At 40.7% G+C, this 24,729-nt stretch overlaps 1 pseudogene; it reads left to right on the top strand.

The window, feature by feature from the left end:
- LOC140699180 (cyclic AMP-dependent transcription factor ATF-5 pseudogene) overlaps positions 1-24,729 on the top strand; it is a 33,484-nt pseudogene that overhangs the window by 7,184 nt on the left and 1,571 nt on the right.

Raw genomic sequence — 24,729 nt, 5'->3', positions numbered from 1 at the left:
AGCCAATGGTTAAAAAAAAAAACAACTTTCTTCCATTTAAGACTTTTCTGGTACCAATTTAAATTTGTTTAGTTTTACATAAAAAGGCATTTAATGTGTACAACTGTGGGTAGTAAAGTTATATACTTATTCATTGAATTTATAATTTTAACTTTGCTTAAAAATTATATTATCAAGTTTTCCCAAATGAAGCAAAAACAACACCTAGTGTGACTATCAGACATGCTTGATACGTGATTGAATAGATAGTACATTATAAGTTGTGGAATAGAAAAAAAATAATTTGGTAGCATTTATGACAAATTTAAAACAGTAAGGTCCAAGTAGATAGAAATCCTTAGCATAACTATGTGTTTAGCATAATAGTCTCTACTTTGTCTTCCCTTAGAGCATTACAACATTGTGAAGAATTCATTAAGCAGTGTAACCGTGCTGAGAACAGAAAACACTTACCTGACAGTCAGCCTCTGCCTCACCAGAACATCGCGAATCACATGGGCAAAGCAGTGGAAGACTGCATGAGGGCCATTACTGGGGTGCTGCTCAATTTAACTAATGATAAACGTAAGTCATGTTTTCCACATAGATTCTCACTGAAAGATTGCATTACATGTAAAAACAAGTTAATCCCCTTGTTTCTTCTTTTCTTAATATAGTCATTTTTATATTGCCATGATAAAATTCATTTATTCATGTATAGGTTTAAGTGCTTTTAAGAGTTGATATTTTTAGAACGAGCCGGGTAGCTTGGCTCAGAAATATTATAGCCAACAGTGTATCTCAATAAAGAAATACCTATACATTTTAATTTTATTGTTAGTATTGTTAGTGTCATAAAAAGTAATGAAAATCTCTACATTCTTCCCATTCCCCATGCAGCACCAAATCGGGAGAACAGGATGGCGTGATGGGCAGAGTGATGAACTATATGCTTAAGGTTCCACAGTACCTACTTCAGGAGCAGAGATTTGATATTTGATTGCGGGTGAGTTGAAATGACTATTTCAGAAATGAGGAATCTGTCAGCCAGTGAGCCATGCATGCCACCGCCCACTTGTGCCAGCAGAACCTGGCTTGGGCAGGAGTGGAGCAGAGAGTGGGGATCGTGAGACCAGGTCTGAGCGAGGACTACGTGCAGCCACCACCGAGTCAGCACCTGAAGGACATGGAGGAAAGGCTGGCAGAAGCTGTTGCCAATGTGGATGACGGCACCCTGGTTGGTGGCCCAGCTGGGTGGGCGGTTTAGGGAGCAGGTAGCAGCTGCAAAGGAGACACCAGCCAGTACCAACTAGAAGGAGTCTGCCCTGCTCCCTCTCTCTGTTCCTCCTCAAGGGAGAGCTGGGCCAGATGGTGAGGAGAAGTCACTGCCCAATGCAAACCACATTCCTAAAATCCATGAAACTCAAAAGTTGTGATCCACTACCCTAGGCTGTTGATTGGCAGTTAAAATGTTACTGTTGTAAAACTCATTTGGAGTCTCAAACACAAAGCCTTGCACCTTTCTGCCAGGGTAACTTTTAAGACCCCCTCAACATCCTTTCACATCAGCATGTTTCCTACCTGAGTTTCTGGGTGAATCCCTGTGTTTGCTTTTCTTTTTCTCTTTCCCACCTCTGCCTGGGCTGTCCCATTGACTGAGCAAGTGGGAGAACCTTGATGGGTGATGCACATGAGCATTTGGCAGAATCAGGTCTATTTTCTGGTAAAGACCATGGAACATTCAGGTCTGAGCTCCCCACTCTCAGAAATCCCCCCTGGCTTGTCAACCCAACCAACAGAGAAACAAAGTCTCAATAAAATTAGGAAGTGATCTATGAGTCAGAGTTGATCAAAGTGACTTGGAGAGGATATTAAATGTGGAAGGCACACCGGCATGTTACTTTGACAAACAAATTATAAAACTGACAATATCTGGATAAAAAACTGACGCTACTGGATTTAACCAGCATCTTTGCCTTTTGCCTCTTCCTTGGTCAATCAGAGCAGTAATTGACCATTTGAACAGAGATGGGGTCAAAGTTAATGAAGGAAATACTGAGGCTGCATTTAATGCAATGCTTGGACATTTTCGCTCCAACAGACACAATAGGTTTTTTCCTTTTTTTAAAAAAAATCTGGCCTAAAGTATAATTACTATTCATTAAGGATTAATTTTAGATCATGTGATCCTTCAAAATTTGGACTTAAGTGACATTTATATATAAGTCAATTAAATAAAGTTCTTTTACAAATTCACTTTGATAACACCCTCTGAAGGTAGGGACATATCATTTATAACAAATGCACAGACAGACATCCATCCAGATGGACACAAACAGAGATCTTATAGTTTTCCTGCTTGAGTTTAAAAGCTTCTTTCCTTCTTTTTTTTTCTCCCTTTCCCTTTCATTATATGCTAGTTAAGCCAAGGTTATAGTCTCAAGTGAAGGGGGCTGTGTGTACATTTCAAGGACATGTTAAGAGCTATAACTTCAGTCTTTCTACTAGGAATACTTTTGCTCTCTCAAGGTCAGCATTTTGAAAAGATGTCTTATCAAGTCAGTTTTATCTACAGTTTTGGAATGTCAAAAAAAGCTCCATTGTAGCATTTCAGAGTTGAGCTCTTGCCAGCACTGGCTTCATTGCAATCACACAGGAAGCCAGCCAGAGATCCAGCCTGTCCAGGAACTGTTCCAAATTTGAGGTACAGTTTCCAATTATTAACTCTGTGTCCTAAATCAGTTATGATGCGAACAATGTTCTCAGGCCCCAATGATGGATCCAAAGTTTGCTGCTTCTGAGTCTAGTTCCCCAAGAACTCATTGTTGGTCTCTCCTACTTGTCTTGGTTTCTCTCTGTGGCTGAAACTGCATGGGGATTCGGAGCACTAGGCAATCCAACTTATGGTGCCCACTGTCCAGCAGAATTAACATAATTGCTATAGTGGGATCCCCTGCAGAACCAATAACCATCAAGAGGACTGATCCTCAGACACTTCCACATGGTTCTCCATTGCCTGAGAATGCCGGTAGCTGGAGAAAGCAAATGTCCCTCTTCTTCAGAGATGAGCAGGCTCAGTCTCTCATGTCACTAGCAAAAAGTTCATTCAGATCACATGTACATATTTCCAATTTAAGCTTAGTGTTCAAAAAGACAGCCAACCTAGTTCCTCCCAATTTTCCCCCTGGGTCCCTGCCTAGGAAATATACAAGTACCCTCTTAGGACTTCAAATCCTAACAAAAACTACTCCAATAAAATTTAGGACATCATTTAAAGCAGTGACATCTCAATATCAGGAGAACCCATCAAACCACCTAGAAAGACTAAGAAGCAGGTGGGATTAGAAAGACCTGTGCTAGTACCAAGCACCAGTTTGGGATAGGCTCCAGCTGTCCTCTGGCGGTGTTTCTAGTCTATATGAAGAATAATGCTTTTTTTCTGAATAAGAACACAGGATTCCAGAAAATACACCATCTGCAGTCAAAGAAAGGAATCATTTCTCCTGCAGGCATCTCCCCTGTACCCAGGACTGGGGAGACAATGCTGGCCTTCCCAAGGCCAGGACGAGCTAGCTAATGCACCCTGTCTCTCCAGCTTCCTCTCACTGTGAGCCCTGGCAGTTTCCTTGCTGGTCTTTTTGTCTTGAACTCTGAGTCTCTCCTTACACCTGTCTTTGTCTCTGCTTTTCTTAATCTCAATCTCTGTCTTTGTCACAGCTTCTCTCTCTCTCTGTTTCTGTCCCTCTCCTCCTTATCTCACTTGCTCTCTTTTGCTCTTCTTGCCTCATCTTTGTAGGTAAACATAACTTCTATAGCAATTAATGTTTCATTATTCTATTTCATTAAAAATGATCCAGACATTCAGTGAATTTCCATCATTTAACTTGATTTAGCAGAACTCTGAATTTTCATGTTACCCAAAATCTGGAGGAACTGTTTTTAGGTAGATATACCATAAAACATAATCATTTTTAAAATTTAACCCAAAAGAAATTAGGCAAGAAAAGTAAATAAAAGACATTAGATTAGAGAGGAAGAAGTAAAATTATCTTTATTCAATGATTCCATATTTGAAAGTCCAGAAAGAAGACTTTAGATTTATAGTCAAACAGCCTTCAATAAAGTACCATGATAATTCAATGAGCAAGTATAGTCTTTTCAACATTGGTGCTGGGACAATGAAAATCCCCTTGCAAAAAAAAAATAATTTTGTACCCTACCTCACAGCATATACAAAAATTATCTCAAAATGTATTAAATACCTAAATTTAAGAGATAAAATTATAAAACTCCTAGGAGAAAATATTGGGTTCAATTTATGTGAACTTGCATTAGGCAGACTTCTTATACATGACACCATGAGCAAGCAAGATAGGAAAAACAAATACATTGAACATCAAATTGAAACATTTTGTACTTCAAAGTCAGAATCAAGAAAGTGAAGAGATAATCCACAAAGTAGGAGAATATATTTGCAAATTATAAATCTGATAAGAAATTTATATCTGGAATGTTAAGTAACTTATAACTGAATAATAGAAAATAACCCAAATAGAAATGAGCAAAGGCCTTGAATAGACATTTTTCTGAATATGATACACAAATAACCAATAAGCACATGAAAATGTGCACAGCGATTTTAGTCATTAGGGAAATACAAATCAAAACCAAAGTGAGATGCCACTTCACACCTACTGTCATTACTATAATTTTAAAATGGAAAACAGCAGATTTTGGCAAGAATGTGGAGAAATTGGCACCCTTCTCCACTGTGGTGGGAATGCATATTTGTGCGGCTTCTTTGGAAATAAGTTTGGCAATGCTGAAATATAATTAACACAGTTAACATCACTTCGAATTTTAGATATACACCAAAGAGAAATGAGAACAATGATCCACACAAAAACTCATACACAGGTGCTCATAGCAAGTATGGTTACAACTCAGATGTCTGTCGCTGGATTAATGGATAAACAAACTGGTTAAGTGAGAGCTGAGAACACACTGGTGTAGGTGAGGAAAGGGACAACTGCCCAGCACTTCACCTGGTGGGATCTCCTAGTGTCTAGCACCTGGGCAAGTTTCCCTTTGCTCTAAATCATTCAAAGAGACTTTTCCAAGCTCAGGGGAAGGTTCTTCTTAGTGCAGGGCACTTCCTTCACTGAGGAAAATGTAGGGTTTTGACTTCAACCTTGATTCAGCGTTGCTATTTACATCCCAACACAGGAGACCTTGTTCTGGGTATGATGAAGGGCTCTCGACGGTAGGGTGTGGTTTACAGATCCTGATAACTTGGAGCAGAACAGCTGAGGCTGATAAAATGGGCTCCAGTGGTCTCTATCAAAAAGATGTGTGTAATTGAATTACATGGATTGTTCTGGAATGTTCTCACCACCGACTTCTTGGGGAGATCTCTCTTAGATACTGAGAGAAAGTGGCCATGAACTTGTCTCTTACATCAGACTCCATGAGCCTTTATCTGTAATGACAGTAATAGGAATAGCACCCTAGAAGCTTCACAGGGTTATTGTTGGGATTGATTGGGATAATATATATGGAAAGACTGTGGACTTTAAAGCATTAATCATATGCACTTACTTGTAAATAATGGTCTTCCAGGGTTTTGCTTTTGGTAAGTAGCCTTTCCATGTGGTCAGTACTAAGCTGGCAGGGAGGGGGCAGGCCATTCCTTCTCACACTATGCTGGGGAAGATGAGTTGCTGTTGGCCCAGGAGGGGCATGTAGTGGGGAGATGGGGTGAGAGGAGAGGCTCTCTTCCTCCTCTTTGGGGTGCTGTGCTGTCAGAATGAGGATGAGGAGATGTGGTGGGAAGACAGGATTAGTGAAGAGATGGCACTGGGGATAGTGAAGAGGCTGGTTGTGTATATTATGGTCTTTCTCTCCAGAACACCACAGTGCTTAGATGATGAGTACGTAGAAGTTGAGACTCATCAACGATGCTTAAAAAGTGGGTGTGACTTTTATGTGTTGTTGGCTTGCAATGTAGGCTTGCTGAGCACAGGGCCTAGCCGGTAGCCTGTCTGTTCAGTATAGTGAGGACTGGCGTTGGTTGGCTTAGTTGGAGAAGGTGGCACTGATGGTACGGGTGATACTCCTGCTGTTGAACCTCACTGGGCCAGCCACTGAGCTGCCAGGTACTCAAAGTACCTGAGCTTACTGGACCCTCACTAGGTGGCCATTATCCTCTTTTATAGTTAAGGAAGCAGAAATCTTAAGCAGTTTATCCAAGGTCATGTAACTAGTGACTGTCAGGTATTTGAGTCAAGATTTTCAAAGCCACATTGCTTCCTAAGTCTATTTTTAAAAATTTTATTCCTCAAATTTGGACTAGCCCAGAAAGACTACAAGATAGTCCTCAGAAAGCTTACATTTCCACTAAGGCATGTGAGACCATGGAAAGAAATGGTGCCAGGTATTGCAGACATAATTGTGTGCCTGGCTTGGAGCAGTCCTGCTCATGGTCTTTTCCAGGCCTTCCTGTGGGCTATCAGAACAAAGGCCTCAGGACTCCTGGAAAGTAAAACAGGGCCCATTTTGAGTGCAAATGGGAAAGATTAGCTTTCATGAAAATGAACACGTCATCCATTTGGCCACCCAAGAGGACTTACATCAGGTTCCCTACTCCTGCCTTTACTGTCCCTTTGTTGTGTGATGCACAGGTGATTTCCCCTCCCATTCCCAAACCCCGAGCAACTCCTGTTGCATTAAATAATCACAGTGCCGTGTACCGCGTGCTGTTATGCTTACCTGCAGACTCGAACCCCTCCCCCTCCCAGAAAAGAAGTTATGTTGCCATTTCTGCAGAGCCTGTCACTCACCAGAAGGAAGAAGACACACATGTCACTCTTTTGTAGCCAGCAGTCTAAGTTGTGAGATAAACATACCTTGAAATGTGGCTTTTGTACCTTTTTTTTTTAATGGTCTTGTGGTTAAAGTATGATCCACGGGCTGGGCTGGTGGCATCAGCATCGCTGGGGAACTTGCTGTAATCTCAGGCCTGATCCCAGGCGTATGGAGCCAGAACCTGCATTTTGATAAGATCCCTGGTGATTCCTGTGCGTGTTTAACATGAGAAGCACTGGGTTTTATGGTACTTAGCCCCCTCCAAGTTAATGGTTAAGCTTAATGAATGGAGGTTTTTTCCTTCTCTGCAAAGCCTGTTTCAAGGATACAATCTTATATTTTTAGAGCCAGTCCCTAAAGAGCAGAAGTCTCAAGCACAGCTGTGTAGCATCAAAGAGGTCTTTTACCATTTCTAGCAGCATCTTATTACTTACTCAACTTCATAATCACTCCACTTTCCTCCACTTGTAATGCAAAGCTAGTAGCGTGTTCCTTTATCTGGGGAGAAGCATTGATCTTGGACTCTTAATAGTATAAAAATCAGAGCCCAATACAAATATATCTGATGGAGCTATCATTGAAGATAGAAGCCCATTAACTAATCATATCCTCCTCCTCCCCCAGCATGCACCCCTTTTCTGCTGCCTCACTGAGTGTTCTTCCTTGGAGGGGAGTGTGAGGTGAACACGGAGAAAGGTGCTCCACACCGTGCAGTTCGAACCTCTTCATTTATTGTCCTTGCATCTTGCCTTCTCAGCGGTGGGGCTTAGGCAACCTGGGCCTGATTCCTGTCACTTACTGGCTTTGTGACCACAGCCTCAGTTTCCTCACCCTCAAAATGAAGGCACTGGATTCCAACACTCCAGAGATGCTCCCAGCCCATTTCCATCCTCTCCAGTCAGCTCTTCATGACCCAGGGCCACTTCTGCCCCTGCTTCTAACACCAACCCCCCTTTCTTCTCTTCCTCCTCCACCCTATGCCTTACCTTCTGCTCAGCTCCTTCTGCCCTCATGGACCTCCTGAAACTCCAGAAGAGCATAGAGGTGACCCTCATGGGGTTTTTGTGAACTGTCATTAACTGTTCAAGGAGGAGTCGGATTCCACGTCGAAGGACTTGGAGGTGAACTTGTGACTGTATTTGGATGTATATTGCTGCTCATTTGATAATGGTGCAGCTCTTTGGGGGCCCTTCAAACAGAAGATACCGCTTTTAGAAATATTACCTTTCTTTATCCTCCCATTTTTAGGGAGGAGGTTTCCCTAAATCCTCTCCAAATTCAGAGAAATTAGGAAATCTTGGATCATTTTAGTATTATCCAATTGTGGCTTGTTGTCCAGTGAGCCCTTGTCTGAGGGGACCTCATTATAGGCAGTGCTCTAAAGGTGACAGGGCCACTCACATGTAAATGATCTAGCTACACATAAGTGATCTCGGAACCAACTGTTGGGTTTCACTTGAAAGCCTACGAAGCATCTAATTGAGCAAATAAGGATGTCAGAGAAGGATCCAAAATCCTGGATTTTTGTTATACTGAGGTAAGTTTTATTGGAATGCTAAAGGATTCTTTATATAATAAATTGCTGTTTGGAAAAGTAGGAAACAACAAAAAGTTAAATTTTCAGTTTTCTTTACCTGTGGTTTAAGTTAGAACCATCCCATAGGTTGGAATGTCCAAGTAGTTTGTATTATTTATTGCTAGGGTTCAGATTTGAACTAAAATATTTTTAAAGCACACTGTACAGTGGTAATAGCTTTTCTTTGCAGGATGTTTACTCATCTTGAAAAGCCTTTTACTATTACCTAGGCAGAAAGCAGTAACATCTTGGAATGTTTGTACACTGGTGCTTGAGACCCTGGAAGTAAACTGTTTTCTAATCACTGTTATGTGTGTGGCCCAAGGTTCAGTACCTCTCCACCTTGAGTCTTGGATTTGAAATGATCTCATTCAAAATACTTCCTTCTCTTCTTCAGGTGTAGTTGATATTTTATCAGTGTTAAGTGTTATAAACATAACTGCTTTGTAGGCTGTGACATGATTGCTTATTAGATTGGAAATATCATAAGCCATGTGCCTTTTATTATGTTTAATAATGTGAGACCCAGAATTGCCTCCTATATATTTATTTAATATTTCATGGCAAGACAGTAGGGGTCTGCCATCCCTGTTAAGCAGTAAAGTAATATAAGGAATTGGAAAATAGGAATTAGGACTATTGAAATTGAGAAGAAGGAGGGAATAATGTAGAGGCTTTTCAGTTATTAGAAGTCTGGTTTCTTGACTGTGCTAAGCACTGCAGAAAGATAAACAAGAGTAACAGAGTTTTAGTCATTTAGGAGCTTACATCCAAGGCAGGGGTCACCTGATGCTACAGTTCTAGTTGTAGAATTGGAGCTATTCAGAAAATGTTCCTGAGGAATGTAGTAAGCAGGGCAGGCTTCTGGTTAAGTCTTGCTTCTTCCCTGCTTTGAATGCCATTCTAAAAGAGAATGTTCTTTGTTATGGATCTTTGAAATACAAATTGATCTGCTTCTTTAGAAAAATTAAGATAACTCCCTGGAAGACATGTAGGTCTAGTTCACAAAACAAATTGTGCAGTGGGCAGGAAGCAGCTCTGTGTCCTGAGTTTTGATTGAAATAGATATATATATATATAATTTTTTTTTAATGGATGGCAGGTACACAGGTTCTCACATTAGTTTGTCCACAGTTTGGTCATCTGAAGGCTGTTGGAGGAGAAGATGGGAGCAGGGTGAAAATTACATGAGATGGGGACAGCACGCTGTGATTCCCCCTTCTGGGAAGGGCGAAACACATGCGAATGTGGTGGGTGGAGATTCCAGTTTCTGAGAATTCAGGCTAATGTTTTATTTCATTTAATCTGCTTGCAAAGCTTTATTTACTGAGCTATCGCTACCAAACATTTCAAATAACCTTTCCATAGTTTTAAATTATGTGCTGTCCTCAGGAAAGAACATACAACCAGCAACCCTTCTCCTTACTTGTTGGCAGAGGGTCTCTGTGCTTCTTAGTGGATTTGTGGAGCGAAAGTGATGGGCTTCTGATGAACTCCCTGACTAGTCCTGCTCTCTGCTTGAGACTGCTAGTCCTTTTGGCCTCTGTTGTTCCTCCTTTCATCAATCATGCTTCAGCCCTCCAGAGGTCTTCTAGAATCTATGCATTCTGTTTTTAGCAATACCTAACACCATGAAAACCAGAGGGAATAAAAGGAAGAAGGGAGTGCACATTAAGTAAAAGAGGATTTTACTGGGCTACTTATAAAGAGGAATGTTAAATGAAAAATTGTCACATGCCAGGCAAAACGTTTAGTTAAATTAAATCTATTCCAGTCCCCAAAGCACTTTGATTTTCTTTAAAAAAAAAAAAATAGCTGCACAGAAGGCCTTAGTACAGTTCTCAGCGTGGTGTTTAAACTGGATTGGCATTTCAACATCTCTCCTCATCCTCGTCACTTCATTACCAGCAAATCTAAGCCAATGTAACAAATCTAGACTTTGAGACTGCTGGGATTAACCTCTACTGAGGAGGTGGAAAACTTAACTTTGGCTTTTGAATGTTCTGGGTTTGTGCTGCTTTTGGTTAATCTTTAGATTTTACTACCTCTGGGTTTGAGTTTCTGTATTTTAGCCCTTGCTAGGTTCCCACTGAGGAGTACCTTGCTTTCCTGTGCTTTGCATATACCGCATTTCTCACAAACGGAAGATTGGTGGCAAATCCTGTGTGGAGCAAGTCTGTCGGCACCATTTTTCCAACAGCATTATTTTAAAATTAAGGTATGTAGATTTTTTTTTATTTTTTAGACATAATGCTTTACTTTTGCTCTGGAAGGGGTGGGCATTTGGATAATGTTCATTTTGGAAGGAAAGCTCTTTTAGAGACAGTAACTGCCAGGTGTCATTTTGTAAGATGGGACCCAGGAGTCAGCAAGGAGAGGATTTCTCTGTTTGTGGCATTTAGGCCTTGGTGTAAATACCTCTCATAGTGTTTTGTTTGCATCTTTTAGCTTAAGGTGTTGTTAGATGGTACTAGTCTAATCCAATCCCTTGTTTTGTGAAAACAGGTTTTTTGTTTATCCGAGGAGGCTTCTTCTCTGTCACTGTGCTCGAGTAGTCATTCTGGGACAGAAATGATGGTTTTCAAATCTGTTACATTTTCAGACTTGCTGGAGGGGTTGTTAAAGAACACCGCTGACACTAGGAGGAGTTGGGTAAGGGCCATAAGCAGTAGGGGGAGAGAGGCTGCCACGGGACAGGACTGCAGACTTTTGCTAAAATTTACTTCTCGCTTGCAGATTATGGCAAAAGAGTAAGACCTGTCACTTTCCAAATTGCTCATATTTGCGTCCTCATCTTGTTTCCAAGCACCCCTCGAACATCTTCTGCTTCTGGTCTGGTCCAGTCATGCTCTGGTGACCAGCCCCAGGCATCTGGCAGCAACTCCAGCCAGCCCAGAACAGCCGGGCCCCTCACCTGGGAACAGTGGCTCCCCTGCAAACCTCTGTTGCTGACACACGGAAGCACATTTCTTCTTTTGTAACTTCCAGTTAGAGTCACCTTGGTGGGTTTGCAATGTGTTCTGAGACAGAATAAACTCAAAGGATTCTGTTAATCTACTCTGATTTATTTAGGATGCAGCAGCGTTCGTTATGTGACTTACGTTACTGGTTAATTAACCAGCCTGGAACATGTTTCCTTTTTACAATTTGAATGCTGAGAGAGTAACAAACACCAAATATTTTACAAGATCCTTGAGTTTGACTCTGAAATACCATATTTTATTTTGCAGCAACTTCCAGTTTTAATGATACTGAAATACTTTCTATTATTAGCAAGTTTTGAATTTTAAATAAATTAAAATGGAAATGAAGAGTTGTTTCTAAAAATAATACTAACTGTGCTTAGGTAATTTTTTTTTTATTCCATGTCATTGTTGGTGAGAAAGGCCTTGACTGGGGAGAAAATGTAAATTTCATGCCAGTCTCTTGTGTAGAGTTAATGAGACTTGTCTGGAACTGTTTATGAGAATGGATGGGAGTGTCTGAGGCTCCTTTCAGTGTCAGGTACTCTTGCAGTCATTTCTTGATGTTCTCCCCTGACTGACTGATGGGCTGTTTGCATCAGCAGGATTTCCAAACCACTGTCTCATTGACTATGAGGGGCCTGCCCTTTGTCTTACCGAGGAAGGCTCCTTTGCGCGTTCTGAGTTCTCCAGAGAGGGTTTGGCTGAGGGCTGCTCTTGTTAGGCTGGTGCCTTCTACCAGTGGGGGTTGAGGAGATTTGATGTCTAATGGGAATAATCATACTGCCTCCCAGCTCTTTTTTAGTGGGGTCTTCTTGGGGTGACTTTCTGGCTTGGAGTAAATTTCCCCCCAAATCTTGTACATTCAGTCTAATATAAGGATGAAAATGTATTCAAAAGCTAAAAAGTTTGTTTTTTTCTTCCCCTGAACTTTGGGATTCTGTGACCATTGTTTGCTTCTGCTAGTGAGGATTGTGGAGGGTTTAACACGTTCATTTTTCACTGGGATTTTAGCTAACTCAGTGCAAAATGAAAAGGAAGGCAGAGAGCTTTGTTTTACTCCTGACGTCACTTGGCTTACCCAGATTCAGCTGAGTCAAGGCGTGGCAATGTAGGTAGAGGCCCTTTCTCCAGGTGCACCTGACCTTCCTGAGAAGTATAGTTCAGGGAGTCATAAGCAGAGCCTGTCTTAGGAGCACACTGATGGTTTGGAGAGGAAGGGTGGGAGTTTTAGCTCTCCCTTAATCCTCCACTCTTGGTTTCCCTAGGATTAAATTAACATTTATGTAAATGTAGGCTTCTGTTTACCTGAACCCCTGGCCTTTTGCCAATTGAATTTAGTTTGTGAGATTCTGGACCTTCTGCGCCTTGGGAGATGTGGGCATATGCAACATAATACAGTATTCTGTACTCTGCATTATGTAGTTTGAAAAGCACTGTCCTAACCTGAAAAAGTTTGTCCATTTGTTCTCTTTGGTATGGAAGAGCCTATGGTTTGCTTGGAGGTCAGCCTACGTACCAGAGGCAGAGACTGGGAGTTCAAAATCTGTAGATACTGACAGGTGTGTGCAACATAGATAAACAAGGTTACACTGTACAACACAGGGAAATATATGTAAGATCTTGTGGTAGCTCACAGCAAAAGAAAAATGTGGTAATGAATATATGTATGTTCATGTATAACTGAAAAATTGTGCTCTACACTGGAATTTGATGCAACATTGTAAAGCTGTTATTATTCAATAAAAAATTTTTTAAAAAAAAGAGAGAGACCCATTTCCACTGCCAAAGCCCTGGCTGTGATTTTCAAAGACAGGGAAGGGATGCCGTGAATGCCAGCTACAGCACTTTAATTGGATGGGTTTCATAATTAAAGTCTCCTTAAGCAAAGACTTCTGTTTAATTTGCCTTTCCAGACTTTTTGGTAGAAATTGCAGAGGCACGGGGAAGACCAGCGCATCGTCATTGGCAGTCAGTGAGCACAGACAAGGAAGTGCCGGCATCTTTGTTTAAAGGTGGCTGTTTTCCTCAAGCCCTTAAAGGAGATTTGGTTTTTGTCTAGTGAGTTGTGCTATAGGTGCAGAAGGACTGCCTTTGGGACCATCCTACTAATTATTAAGGTTATTACAAGTTCCTCCCTCCACTCTTGAGTCTCTTTTAATAAAAATGATGTTATTTTATGAAGGTACCCAGCCTTGAAGAGGAGATGAAACTTGAATAAATATTTTTTAATTTGTATTTGCAGGGGAAGATTAAAACCATTCATATAAGTAACTGTTTGGCTCATCTGGAGTTTTCCATCTTTTTTTGTGTTCCTGCATCCTGTGGATAATGGACCATTCACTCCTGTTGATGCCTGGGGACCTTGTCACTCTGGCCTGCTCTCACTCTCTTTTTCTTCTTCATTCTCAGCCTTCCCCAGGCAGAGGAGGTCAGGCAGGTACACGTGCATTTGGGAAGGAGGTGGTGGAAAAAATATGGAATAATGAGCCCTTCTGACTTTGGATTCAGCACTTTAGCATTGGTGCAGTAGGTGAGGTTATTCTTGGAGCCCCAGTTTGAAGTTTGCTGTGCAGAAACCCAGCTGTGCCGCTGGCTGCCAACACTCCTGGTACAAATACTGTCATTTGCTCTTGAGGCAATCTGCTATTTCAGTCCTAGATGCAGTTTTGTCATCTGCTGGGCAAAATAGTAGAGAAAAATATCTTAAGTGGTGGCATAATCTTCAGTTTAAAAACTCTTTAGCAATGTTTCCAGTAGAGGATTTGTTCAGCGTGTCTTCTTTTCTCCTTTCCTTGGCTTGTAAACATAATCTAAATTCATTTTTTCTCACTTGCCTGAGCCACGGTTTCCTTGTGCTGACTCTGCACCCACACAAAGGAAAGATGGAGACTTGAGAAATATTTCTTTAAAATCACACTCTGTGAAGGCTTGGCATACCATGTTTGGTCTCCTGATAAGAAACTAACTCACCCAGAAGTTATTTGGTTAAAAAACACACTACTACACCACGCTTTCCCAGCCCATAGTCTTCCCTGTCTGGACGGTGAGTCATTCCGCCTTGCGAGGAGCAGGGAAGAAGGCCCCTCTATTGCCTGCAGAGTGGGGGCTCCCTGAGGGTTTGGGAGATTCCAGAGACCCTGGGGGTGGAGCTGTGCTCCGTTGTCTCAGGATTCATCACTAGGACTTTCCTAGAGAGGGACGCCTGTCCTCAGGGAAGTACTACATTTCTTTCTGTTTTCGTGGCTTTCTCATTTTCCCCTCAGCCTGATAGTTAGTAAGAAACCCATTTTCCAGTATGACTCCATGCACATGTGCACACACAAGGTGTGACAGTTTTACAAAATAGACAAGTTTCCTATTTCATTAATTAAAAAAAAAAGCTGGCCTCATTGATTGATTTCACAACTTTATGGATTATAATTGAGTTTTTAGCCTGAGAGCTTTCCCACTTTTATTCTTTAAAGACCTTCACATCACAACAGCCTTGAATTTAGGGGAGAAGCGGATGCAGCATATGTGGAAGACTGGCCTTTGGCCGTGGGATGGGGAGGAGGGTTCACAGATCACTTGGGCACACCCTGAAAGGAGCCCCTTTTTGGAATGGCCTCATCTCAAACATGGAACTTGTTAAAGGTGTGCACTAAACACCTCCAAAAGATGTTTTATGTGGTGTGAACCTTGATGTGACGGACCAGCCAGGATAGTTTCGCACTTACCTAGGCACCTCTGTCGTACAGATTTTGCCTTCAGCCCTTGGAAACTGCTGCCTGCTGGGGTCTGTTTTGCCAGATGGGATTTCACGCTCCTTTTGTTCTGCATTAACCTGAGTCAGGCTCACTTGACCTCCTCTCAGCTCTGCTGTGTGCAGAGCCTTTGATCCCATGAAAGTACATTCCACTGTTAATTTCCTCAAGCAAGTGTGAAGTCCATCTCCATCCTGCATCAGAAGGCTTGTCAGAAATGAAAAGGAATTTGAGGTGACATCAGTGTTTGACAAGGTATGATTACCCTTTCTCTGCCAAAGCAGGAGCCATGGAAGTGGGTGCAGTCAGGCTGCAGCAGGGCTCCCCCCACCTGAGTCCCTGGCTGGCTTTTTGGTATCTGGGGCAGTGACCTTGTAAAGCCTGCATTGTGAAGTTGGCTGCGTGTGTGTCCAAAGGAAATACTACATATTAAATAGGAAAGCAGGGGTGGAAAGTTCCAGGAAATTGAAAGGTGAGGTTGACACGTCCTTATTCACTAACGATGCTTCTGTTTTTCTTTCTGAAAAACAATGATGATTTAAAGTTTGATCTTAGAACAAACTGGCTCTTATCCATAACTTTATAAACATCCTTTCTTAACTACTTATTAAATAAAATCATACTAATAAGTTGCCTTTTATTATTTGATGTTAATGACCCCAAAGCACCCTAACACAGCGTTTCTCAAACTTGCCTGTCAGACGAGGTACTTGTTAAGAATATTCTGGGACTTTGCCCTCATGTTGAACCAGAATCTGTATGGAATAACACAGGTGAGTGATTTTCTTAGAATCTGAGAACTGAAAGAAATGTGGGGCATGGAGCTAGTCCCGGTGTTCCCAAGCCTGGTGACTCTCACTGTTATGACCTAATACAGGGAGTCTGGGCCCCACTCCTTACCTGTTTGATCCCAACCTCACCAGGGGCTTTAGGGCTTTAGTTTTCAACAGGCTGGTCATTAGTCTGGAGTGGTAACCCACTCATCTTTTCAGATTCCTTCAGGAAAGGGAACTTGACTCAACGTGCTTGGTTATTGGGCTAGAAAATAGCAGCACAAGAAATCCTCTTCTGACAGATATTGATCGACTCAAATAATATTCACATTTCAGGTCCTTAGCATGGGGAGATTCAAGATGAGGGAGCAGGGCCCCTGCCCTTGAGGCACATGTACGGTTACTAAGCCTTTCTCAAAGGATGAGTTTGGGGGTGGCATGTGCCCTGCTACAACAGCTCTCAGGTGGGCGTGTGCCTGGGTGGGGTCAGAAAGCATAGGGCACCTACTCTCCTCACCTGTTGGCTGCTGTCACCCTCCATTTGTTTTTCTCTTAACAACTTGATGAAATATCCCCAACATCTAGAAAAGCACAGAGGCAAATATAATGAGTAACCACGTGCCTCCACGTGGTTTTAACAAATATCCCCCATCTTGCTTGAAACCCTCCTGCCTCCCCAGAGTCACTGATCCAGAGGTGGGGTGTTGGGGGCTCCTTTTCTTAGAGAAGCCTGCCCCCTGATTGGTTTACTGTGTGGGTCCATAAATCCTATATAGTCACATCCCCTTTACATTTATATAAATGGTGTCAATGGGTATCGTTCAGCAACTTTTTTTTTAAGTCAGCATTGTGTTTTTGAAATTTGTCCATTGTTACCATGTGACCTGACATGGCCCCATACTTATGAGTAAAATCAGGAAATGGAAGTCAGACAGCTTGAAAACCTTCTTACTGGAAAACATGCAAGAAGATGTGGGTGAGACAGTTTCTGTTGAAATTTTAGTATAGAACATTGTCATTTATGGGAAAATAGTTGATGTGAATTAGGCACTATTTTGAATAGCCCTTTGTCAACTTAATGAGAATTAGTTGCATGTTGTATGAAAAGTTCATTGTTTTTATTTACTATGGGTGTAGTTATTGCAGTTTGGTTCCAGACAAGTGAAAGTTAAGATTTGTGGCATAAAATAGGAAGCAGAGGGAGGCTAATTAAAGTTCTGTTGATGATAAAAGGATGACTGATCAAGGAGCAGCTGGCTTCCCAATTTAAACACAATTTGTCCTATTACACGAGGACAGCCCTCCGCAAGTTCTCATGATTGTCTTTCAAAGGTGAAGGAGTGTGTTTCAGCAACAAGCGTGAAGGCTGTTACACTCTATTTTTGTTCACTTTTTTGCCTTGAAGCATTATGTCTCCTGGGTTTACCCAAGGTAAAGGAGGGGGGTCACAAAACCCGGCTAAGGTTTTCAATGGTGCTCCGTCCACTCCACCCACTTACTACACCCTGGAAAAGCCCAGCTCCCTTTCTGCTTTCTCCAGGGAAGTGCCCAAGCATTTGATTGTATTTTGTATCTTTTTCTTATTTTTCCCAACACCCTCGCCTGATGGACTTTAAAATGTTGGTGCCCAGGACATAACCCAGCAAGGCCCCTGTCTTGCCTAACTAGAGCACCCTTTGTGTGTGTGTGTATGTCTGTGTGTGTGTGTGTCTGTGTGTAGGTGACGGCTGAGTCCTGCTCTGGTCCTTGAGCTTCTGGCTAAACTTATTTTGCTTGATTGTGCCCTGGATGACTTTCACCTTCAAGTGACAGCATCTCTTGTTGCTACTGCTAATAATGGTTGGATAAACATTAAGACCCAGTGCCCTGGATGTGTTTTGTCTAAAAAACATACCACAACTGGGTTCTCTTCAAATTGGCGCTGGGTGGGAACATGAGGTCACATGGCATTTGACTTGCCTGGAGTCAGAGGCTAGATGTGGGCTTGACATTTTGTATTTACAAGTGCTTTGTGTGTTTATCTCATTTTAATTCTTATAAAGCCCCTTTGAAGTGATGATGATTATCCGCATTTTGCAGAGGAGGCGATTAAAGCATGGAGAGTTTGTGATGCAGCCAAGGTCACATGTTCACTAGGTGCCAGCAGTGGGTTAGAATCCAGGTTTGTCTGACAACAGGCTCATGTTCCTCAGCCACTATGTTCTACTGCTTTTGTGTCAAACTACCATCAAATGATTGTTTTTTTCCACTTCCTGCTTAAGAAAAAGAGCTATTGTCTCCTGGAAAAACAAAAATCTAAGGATATAGTTTGTAACTTCATCTTATTTGATTATGTAAGTATTTATATGTGTGTCTGTGTGTGTGTGTGTCATACACACACTTGGGAGGAAATCAGTGTTTTGAATGAATGCATGAAAAAGGAGTAAGTATAGGTCTCCCCCCGCCAAGGAAGCAGCTTCATTCTGATTTTAAAAGTTGTACACGCTCTTTCTTTTAACAACAGCAAACAAGACAACATGCAGCTAGAAAATAAAAACCCCCAGTGCCTTCACCATCAAGAGACATCATTATGTTCATTGAGACTGTTTTGTAAAAGAAATAACTGACCATATAGATCTCACATAACTGGTAATAAAGGTCACTATTTATTTTAGCTACAAATAGAATGAACCAGAGGTTTTGGGGGCGTCATAATTGAGATTCATTGTCAAATGTTGTATATAAATAAACTGTCCAGTCCTCGATGCTATTTTTGCCCAGTCTGGTTCTGCACTAGTTCTGCTGCACAATGTGCTGATGTGGAGAGCCTGAGTGCAGGTTCCTGTCCTCCAGTCTCTGTTTCCAGCACAGTTGACACAGTGTGTGCTGTCACGGCCAGGGCTGGAGTGTTTTCCTGACCAGTGTCTCAGGAATCATAGTCATTTTTTTCATTCTGCTGTTTTCTGAGCAAATCAACCTACCACACTCTCCTCCTATCTTCTCCTCCCCTTCTCTCCCTCCTGTCCATTGCTTGCCTGTCTTCCTCTCACAGAAGCATTTAGGAGGTGGAAGAGATCTGAGAATGAAATTTGAGTGGGCCCTTCTCCCCTGGTAACTCTGCCGTGTGTATTTTTGAAGATACTGATGTGGGCTGTTGCTGTGAGATGTCGGGAGAGGGGCCTGTGCAGGCCCTGCTTCATCCTGAGTAACCCGGCCTGGCTTGGAGAGCCTGCATCTCCTTCGTCCTTCAGAGAAGAAGAGGGCATGGTCACGGGTCACAGAGCACCTGGGCTTCCCAAGGTACCAGGGACAGCTGTGGTCTTCGCTAGGAAGCTTGGGCAGCCTGCAGCTCTCAGGTAGCGTGCCCTTCTACCCTGGGCACCATCATAGAATCTCACACGTGTACTCTATGCTTTTTGAAGCAGTTGTATCCATTACAATTCCTCTATGAGGCAGTTAGGACAAGCGTTATTTTCCCCACTTTACAGATGAGAAAGCTGAGATACACAGCATATAAAATTTGCCCTAAGTCACACACACAGACATAGAGCCAGACCTAGGTCTTCGACCTCTTGACCACCGTCTTGCCGTCAGACCGGCATTTCCCACAGTGTGTGCTACTAAACGTTGGTTTCACAGTCTGGTCTGTCAACAAGTGTCAGAGACGTGAGGGTTCATGTTATCACACCCACAAAGCAAAACACAACATTTGAATTAATGAAGGGTGCTGTGTTTTGCTTTGCTTTACTTTGTATATTAACATGAAGTTAAGTGTAGTAAAGGCTCAAAAAATTACAAAGTTGGAAATCCTGTCAGTGGGGCCAGAGGTCCCAAGTGTACTTCCTCAGTGAGCTTTCAGCCCAGGAGGAGCCATTATTCTGGAGGATATGTTGGAGATGCTTTCCTAGGCCCAGATGTGCTGTCTTGTCCTGGGTTTACTTTGGAGGTGCTCCAGGAGACTTCAGTGTTTAGGGGAAAATTGTATCTTCGGAGACCTGCAGGATGAGTGCATATAGACAGTGGCTGGAGATGCTTCAGGAATGGAGACTACCCTGGGAGTCAGGTGGGAGGCTGGACCTTGGGAATCCTGTCATCATGTTATTGTCAGCAGTTCAGCAGGAACTCTGTGGAGTAGGATTTTAACCAGAAGACAGGAAGGTTCTCCATCAGCAGGATCAGCATTCGAGGACCGGTTGTCAGAGCTGTTAGGTCAAGATTCATGAGCTGTAGTGTGAGTGACAGCTGCACTGTATGGCAAGGATGGATGTAAGATATTTGGACCAAGAAGAGCATGCTGCTGCATCTTGGCTGGTGTTGAACCAGGCACTTTCCCCGAGTGAGGCTGTGCATATTGACCACCTCTGCCCCTGCTCTTCTTTACTATTTAATATTCAACTTTGCTGCTTTTGTTACACTTACCATGGGGAGGGGGTGTTTGGTGAAGGTGCGAGTGGCAGCTTCTACCTCCATTTCATTTGTCAGCTCTCCTACTTCCTTTAGGAGAAGCAGAACTTGGTAACAAAACTCTTACTTTGAAGTAAGTTGTTCCAACCAGGCAGAAATGATTTATTATTTTGCATGGAAATCTCAGACAAAGGAAGCAAGTCCAACTTCTCAGTTCTGAAGAACTGGCCATTACAGTTGATGCTTTGTCTTTTGTCTTGTCTTTTCTTAAATTGCCTTGCCTTGCTGGGTCATATGGTAAGTCTATTTTAAGTCTTTTGAGGAATCTCCATACTGGTTTCCACAGTGGTTGCACCAAACTGCATTCCCATCAACAGTGTAGGAGGTTTTGAAAGTTTGTAACTTTTGACTCCCTTAAGCCATTTCACTCACACCCCTAACCCTCTGCTTCTGGCAACCGCCACTCTGTATTTATAAGCTTGTTTTTTCTTCTTTTCAAAATTTTAGATTATACATTAAAGTAAGATCATATGATTTTTTTCTCTATCTGAATAATTTTTCTTAGGATAATTTCCTTAAGGTCCATTCATGTTGTTGCAAATGGCAAGATTTCATTCTTTTTCATGGCTTAATTATATACACACACACACACACACATATGCACACACACATGCGTGCACACATACATACACTTTATATATTACACATATATTTATACACATACATACACAATTAGATACACATTATGTATATATATATATATGCACACATACACATATTTACATGTATATTTACACATACCTACATATCTCCCATTCTTTATTCCTTCCTCTGTGGATGGGCATTTAGGAGGTTTCTTCATCTGGGCTGTTTTGAATCCTGCTGCTGTGAGCATGGGCTGCAGATACCTCTTCCAGATCCTGATTGTAATTCTTTGGAAAATGTACCCACAAGTAGGATTCCTGGACCATATGGTGATTTTATTTTTAATTTTTTAAGGAACCCCCATTCTGTTTTTTATAGTAGCTTTATCAATGTACATCCCCACCAACAGCGCATAGTGTTCCCTTTTTTTTACATCGTTGCCAATACCAGTTCCTGTCTTTTTGATAAAAGCCACTCTGACGGGTGTGAGTTTCATCTCACTGTGGTTATGATTTGCATTTCCCTGATGGTTAGTGATGTTGAGGATATTATCATGTACATGTTGTTTACTTGTACATATTCTTTGGCAAAATGTCTGTTCAGATCCTCTGCCCATTTTAAATTCAATTTTGGGGGGGTTTTGATGTTGTTGTTATTGGGCTGTAGGAGTTCTTCATATATTTTGGATGTTAATGCCTTATCAGACACATGATTTGCAATTATTTTCTCTCATCCCGTAGGTTGCTTTTCCATACTGTTTTGATTAGTAGAGCTTTATAGTATCTTTGAAATCAAGTCTCATGATCCTCCAGCTTTGTTCTTCTTTGTCAAGACTGCTTTGGTTATTTGAGGTCTTTCATAGCTCCACACAAAGTTTAGAATTGTTAGTTCTATTTCTGTGAAAAATGCCATTGGGATTTTGATCAAGTTTGAATTGAATATGTAGATTGCTTTCAGTACTATGGACATTTTAATAATAGTAGTTTTCTAATCCATGGACACAAAATATATTTTCATTTACTTGTGTCTTCTTTAGTTTCTTTCATCAATGTCTTATTGTTTTAAATATAAAGGGTCTTTTACATCCTTGGATAATTTTAGTCTAGGTATTTTATCCTTTTTGATAAAATTGTAAATGGGATTGTTTTCTTAATTTCCCTCAATTTGAGTTTTTCATTAGCCTATAGTAATGCAGCAGATTTCCATATATTGATTTTGTATCTTGCAACTTCAGTGAATCCATTTATTGATTTTATTTAACAGGAAGACATAAAATTCTAAATTTACCTAAAAATATACTGAGCAACAGCTCTCAAAGTTAAAATTAAATCTAAAATCATAAATGGAGATTTAAAGAACTCTCACAGTAACTGACAGAACAAAAATATCAGTAATGCTATAGAATATTTAAACCATACATTTAAACATTTACACATAGAACACTGCATCCAAAAGTCATAGAGTAGTTTTATCCTCTAGTGCACATGGAACATCTACCAAAGTTGATCACATGCTAACCTTAAAAAAGTCTTATCGTAGTCTTAATAATAGACTTGACAAGAATATTACCAGAAAAAGGAAAACTATGGAATAATGCACCTGATAAATATAGAAACATAAAGCCTCAAACAAAATATTGGCATATCAAATAAGGCATATTTTAAATATTAATACAGTTAGCTTTGTCCAAGGAGTAAAAGGTGGATTTAAGATTCAAAGTCAATCAATATAATTTACCATATTAAGAAAGAAGAGAAGAAAACTACATAATTATAGCAAATGTGGGGGAAGAATCTCATAAAGTTTAGCACCTTTTCATTAATAAAAAAGCCCTAACCCTAACTTCCTACGCTGCTGGTGGGAATGCAGCCACTGTGGAAAACAGTATGGAGATTCCTCAAAAGACTAGGAATAGACTTACCATATGACCCAGGAATCCCACTCCTGGGCATATATCCAGAAGGAACCCTACTTCAAAAAGACATCTGTACCCCAAAGTTCACAGCAGCACTATTTACAATAGCCGAGACATGGAAACAGACTAAATACCTATCAGCAGATGACTGGATAAAGAAGATGTGGTATATTTCTACAATGGAATATTATTCAGCCATAAAAACAACAACATAATGCCATTTGCAGCAACATGGATGTTCCTAGAGAATGTCATTCTAAGTAAAGTAAGCCAGAAAAAGAAAGAAAAATACCATATGAGATCGCTTATATGTGGAATCTAAAAAAAAAAAAAAAAGAAGAAAAAAGAAAGAAAAAGACAAATGAACATAAATACAAAACAGAAACAGATTCATAGACATAGAATACAAACTTGTTGTGGTTACCGGGGGCATGGGGGTAGGAAGGGACAGACTGGTAGTGCAAAATTTGTAGATACTGACAGGCATGTGTAGAATAGATAAACAAGATTATACTGTATAGCACAGGGAAATATATACAAGATTTTGTGGTAGCTCACAGTGAAAAAGAATGTGACAGTGAATATATGTATGTTCATGTTTAACTGAAAAATTGTGCTCTGCACTGGAAATCAACACAACAGTGTAAACTGACTATAACTCAATAAAAAAAATTTTTTTAAAGAAACACGTAGTAAAATATGGACAAAAGTGAATTTCCTTAATCTGAACTATAGTAACAGCAATAACAAAAAAAAACTCAAGGAATCATCATATCTGATGATGAGATACTGATGTCTTCCTCCTGAGATTAGGACTGAGACAAGTACCACGTCTATTTAATTTATAATGGTCTTCCTCACTGTAATAAATCAAGGTCTTACTCACTGTAATAAGACTAGAGATAAATAAACCTCTTAACCCCACAGATGATATTATTGTTTATAAAGAAAACCCAAGAGTGAATTTACCAAAGTTGCCAGATACATAACATACAGAAACCAATTGTATTTCTATACGTAGCAACAAAACAATTTCAAATAATACTAGTTATAGTCTCATCAAAATACAACAAATAGCTAGGGATAAATCTGTAAAAGACACATGAAACCTCTACAGAGAACACTACAGCACATTGTTGAAATAAAAGACTATCTCAATTAGTGTGGCAGAGCATAGTATAATCACATATTAAAAAAACTCAATATTGTAAAGATGTCAGTTCTTTTTAAATTGATCTACAGATTCAATGCAGTTGCAATAAAAATTACAGCAGGTATTTTTTATGGAAATTAGTAAGCTGATTCTAAAACTTGTCTAGAAGTCTAAGTACCAAGAATGGCCAAGATAATCTTGACAAATTACCATGAAGTTAGAGAATATACACGAGCTAAGATAGAATTAAAAGACTGGGCAGTTTGTGCAAGAACAGAGAAATAGCCCAATGGAAAATCATATCATTTTAGTTTGCTGCAGCTTCAGAAAGCCAAGTTTTATTTGTGATAGAAAAGTAACTCTGGGAGGAATTCAATGGCTAAGTCCATCCTCTTGGCTTTATACTCTGCTCAGCAATCTTGGGTAAGCTGGTAAGACTGTGGCTTGTCTTCTGTAAGCTCATGGCTTGTATATGAAAACAAAGCTAAAAGACTGAGCATCTGAATGCATTCAGTCACTTTTGGTAGAAGCAGTGGATGGAGAGAAATACATGTGTCATTTTCTATTACCTTTTTATGTTGAAATAATTGAAACCTTTCAGTAAAGTTGAAAGTATTGTTACAAAGAAGTATATAGAGTTCATCTCAGTTCCCCAATTGTGAACATATTATCACTTTTTATTTTAATATTCTCTCCAGTTTTCCCCTAAATTATATAGCAAACATGCTGTTT

This window comes from Vicugna pacos, chromosome 11 (assembly GCF_048564905.1).
Source record: "Vicugna pacos chromosome 11, VicPac4, whole genome shotgun sequence".
Taxonomy (NCBI): domain Eukaryota; kingdom Metazoa; phylum Chordata; class Mammalia; order Artiodactyla; family Camelidae; genus Vicugna; species Vicugna pacos.
This window is presented reverse-complemented; position numbering and strand designations above follow the sequence as displayed.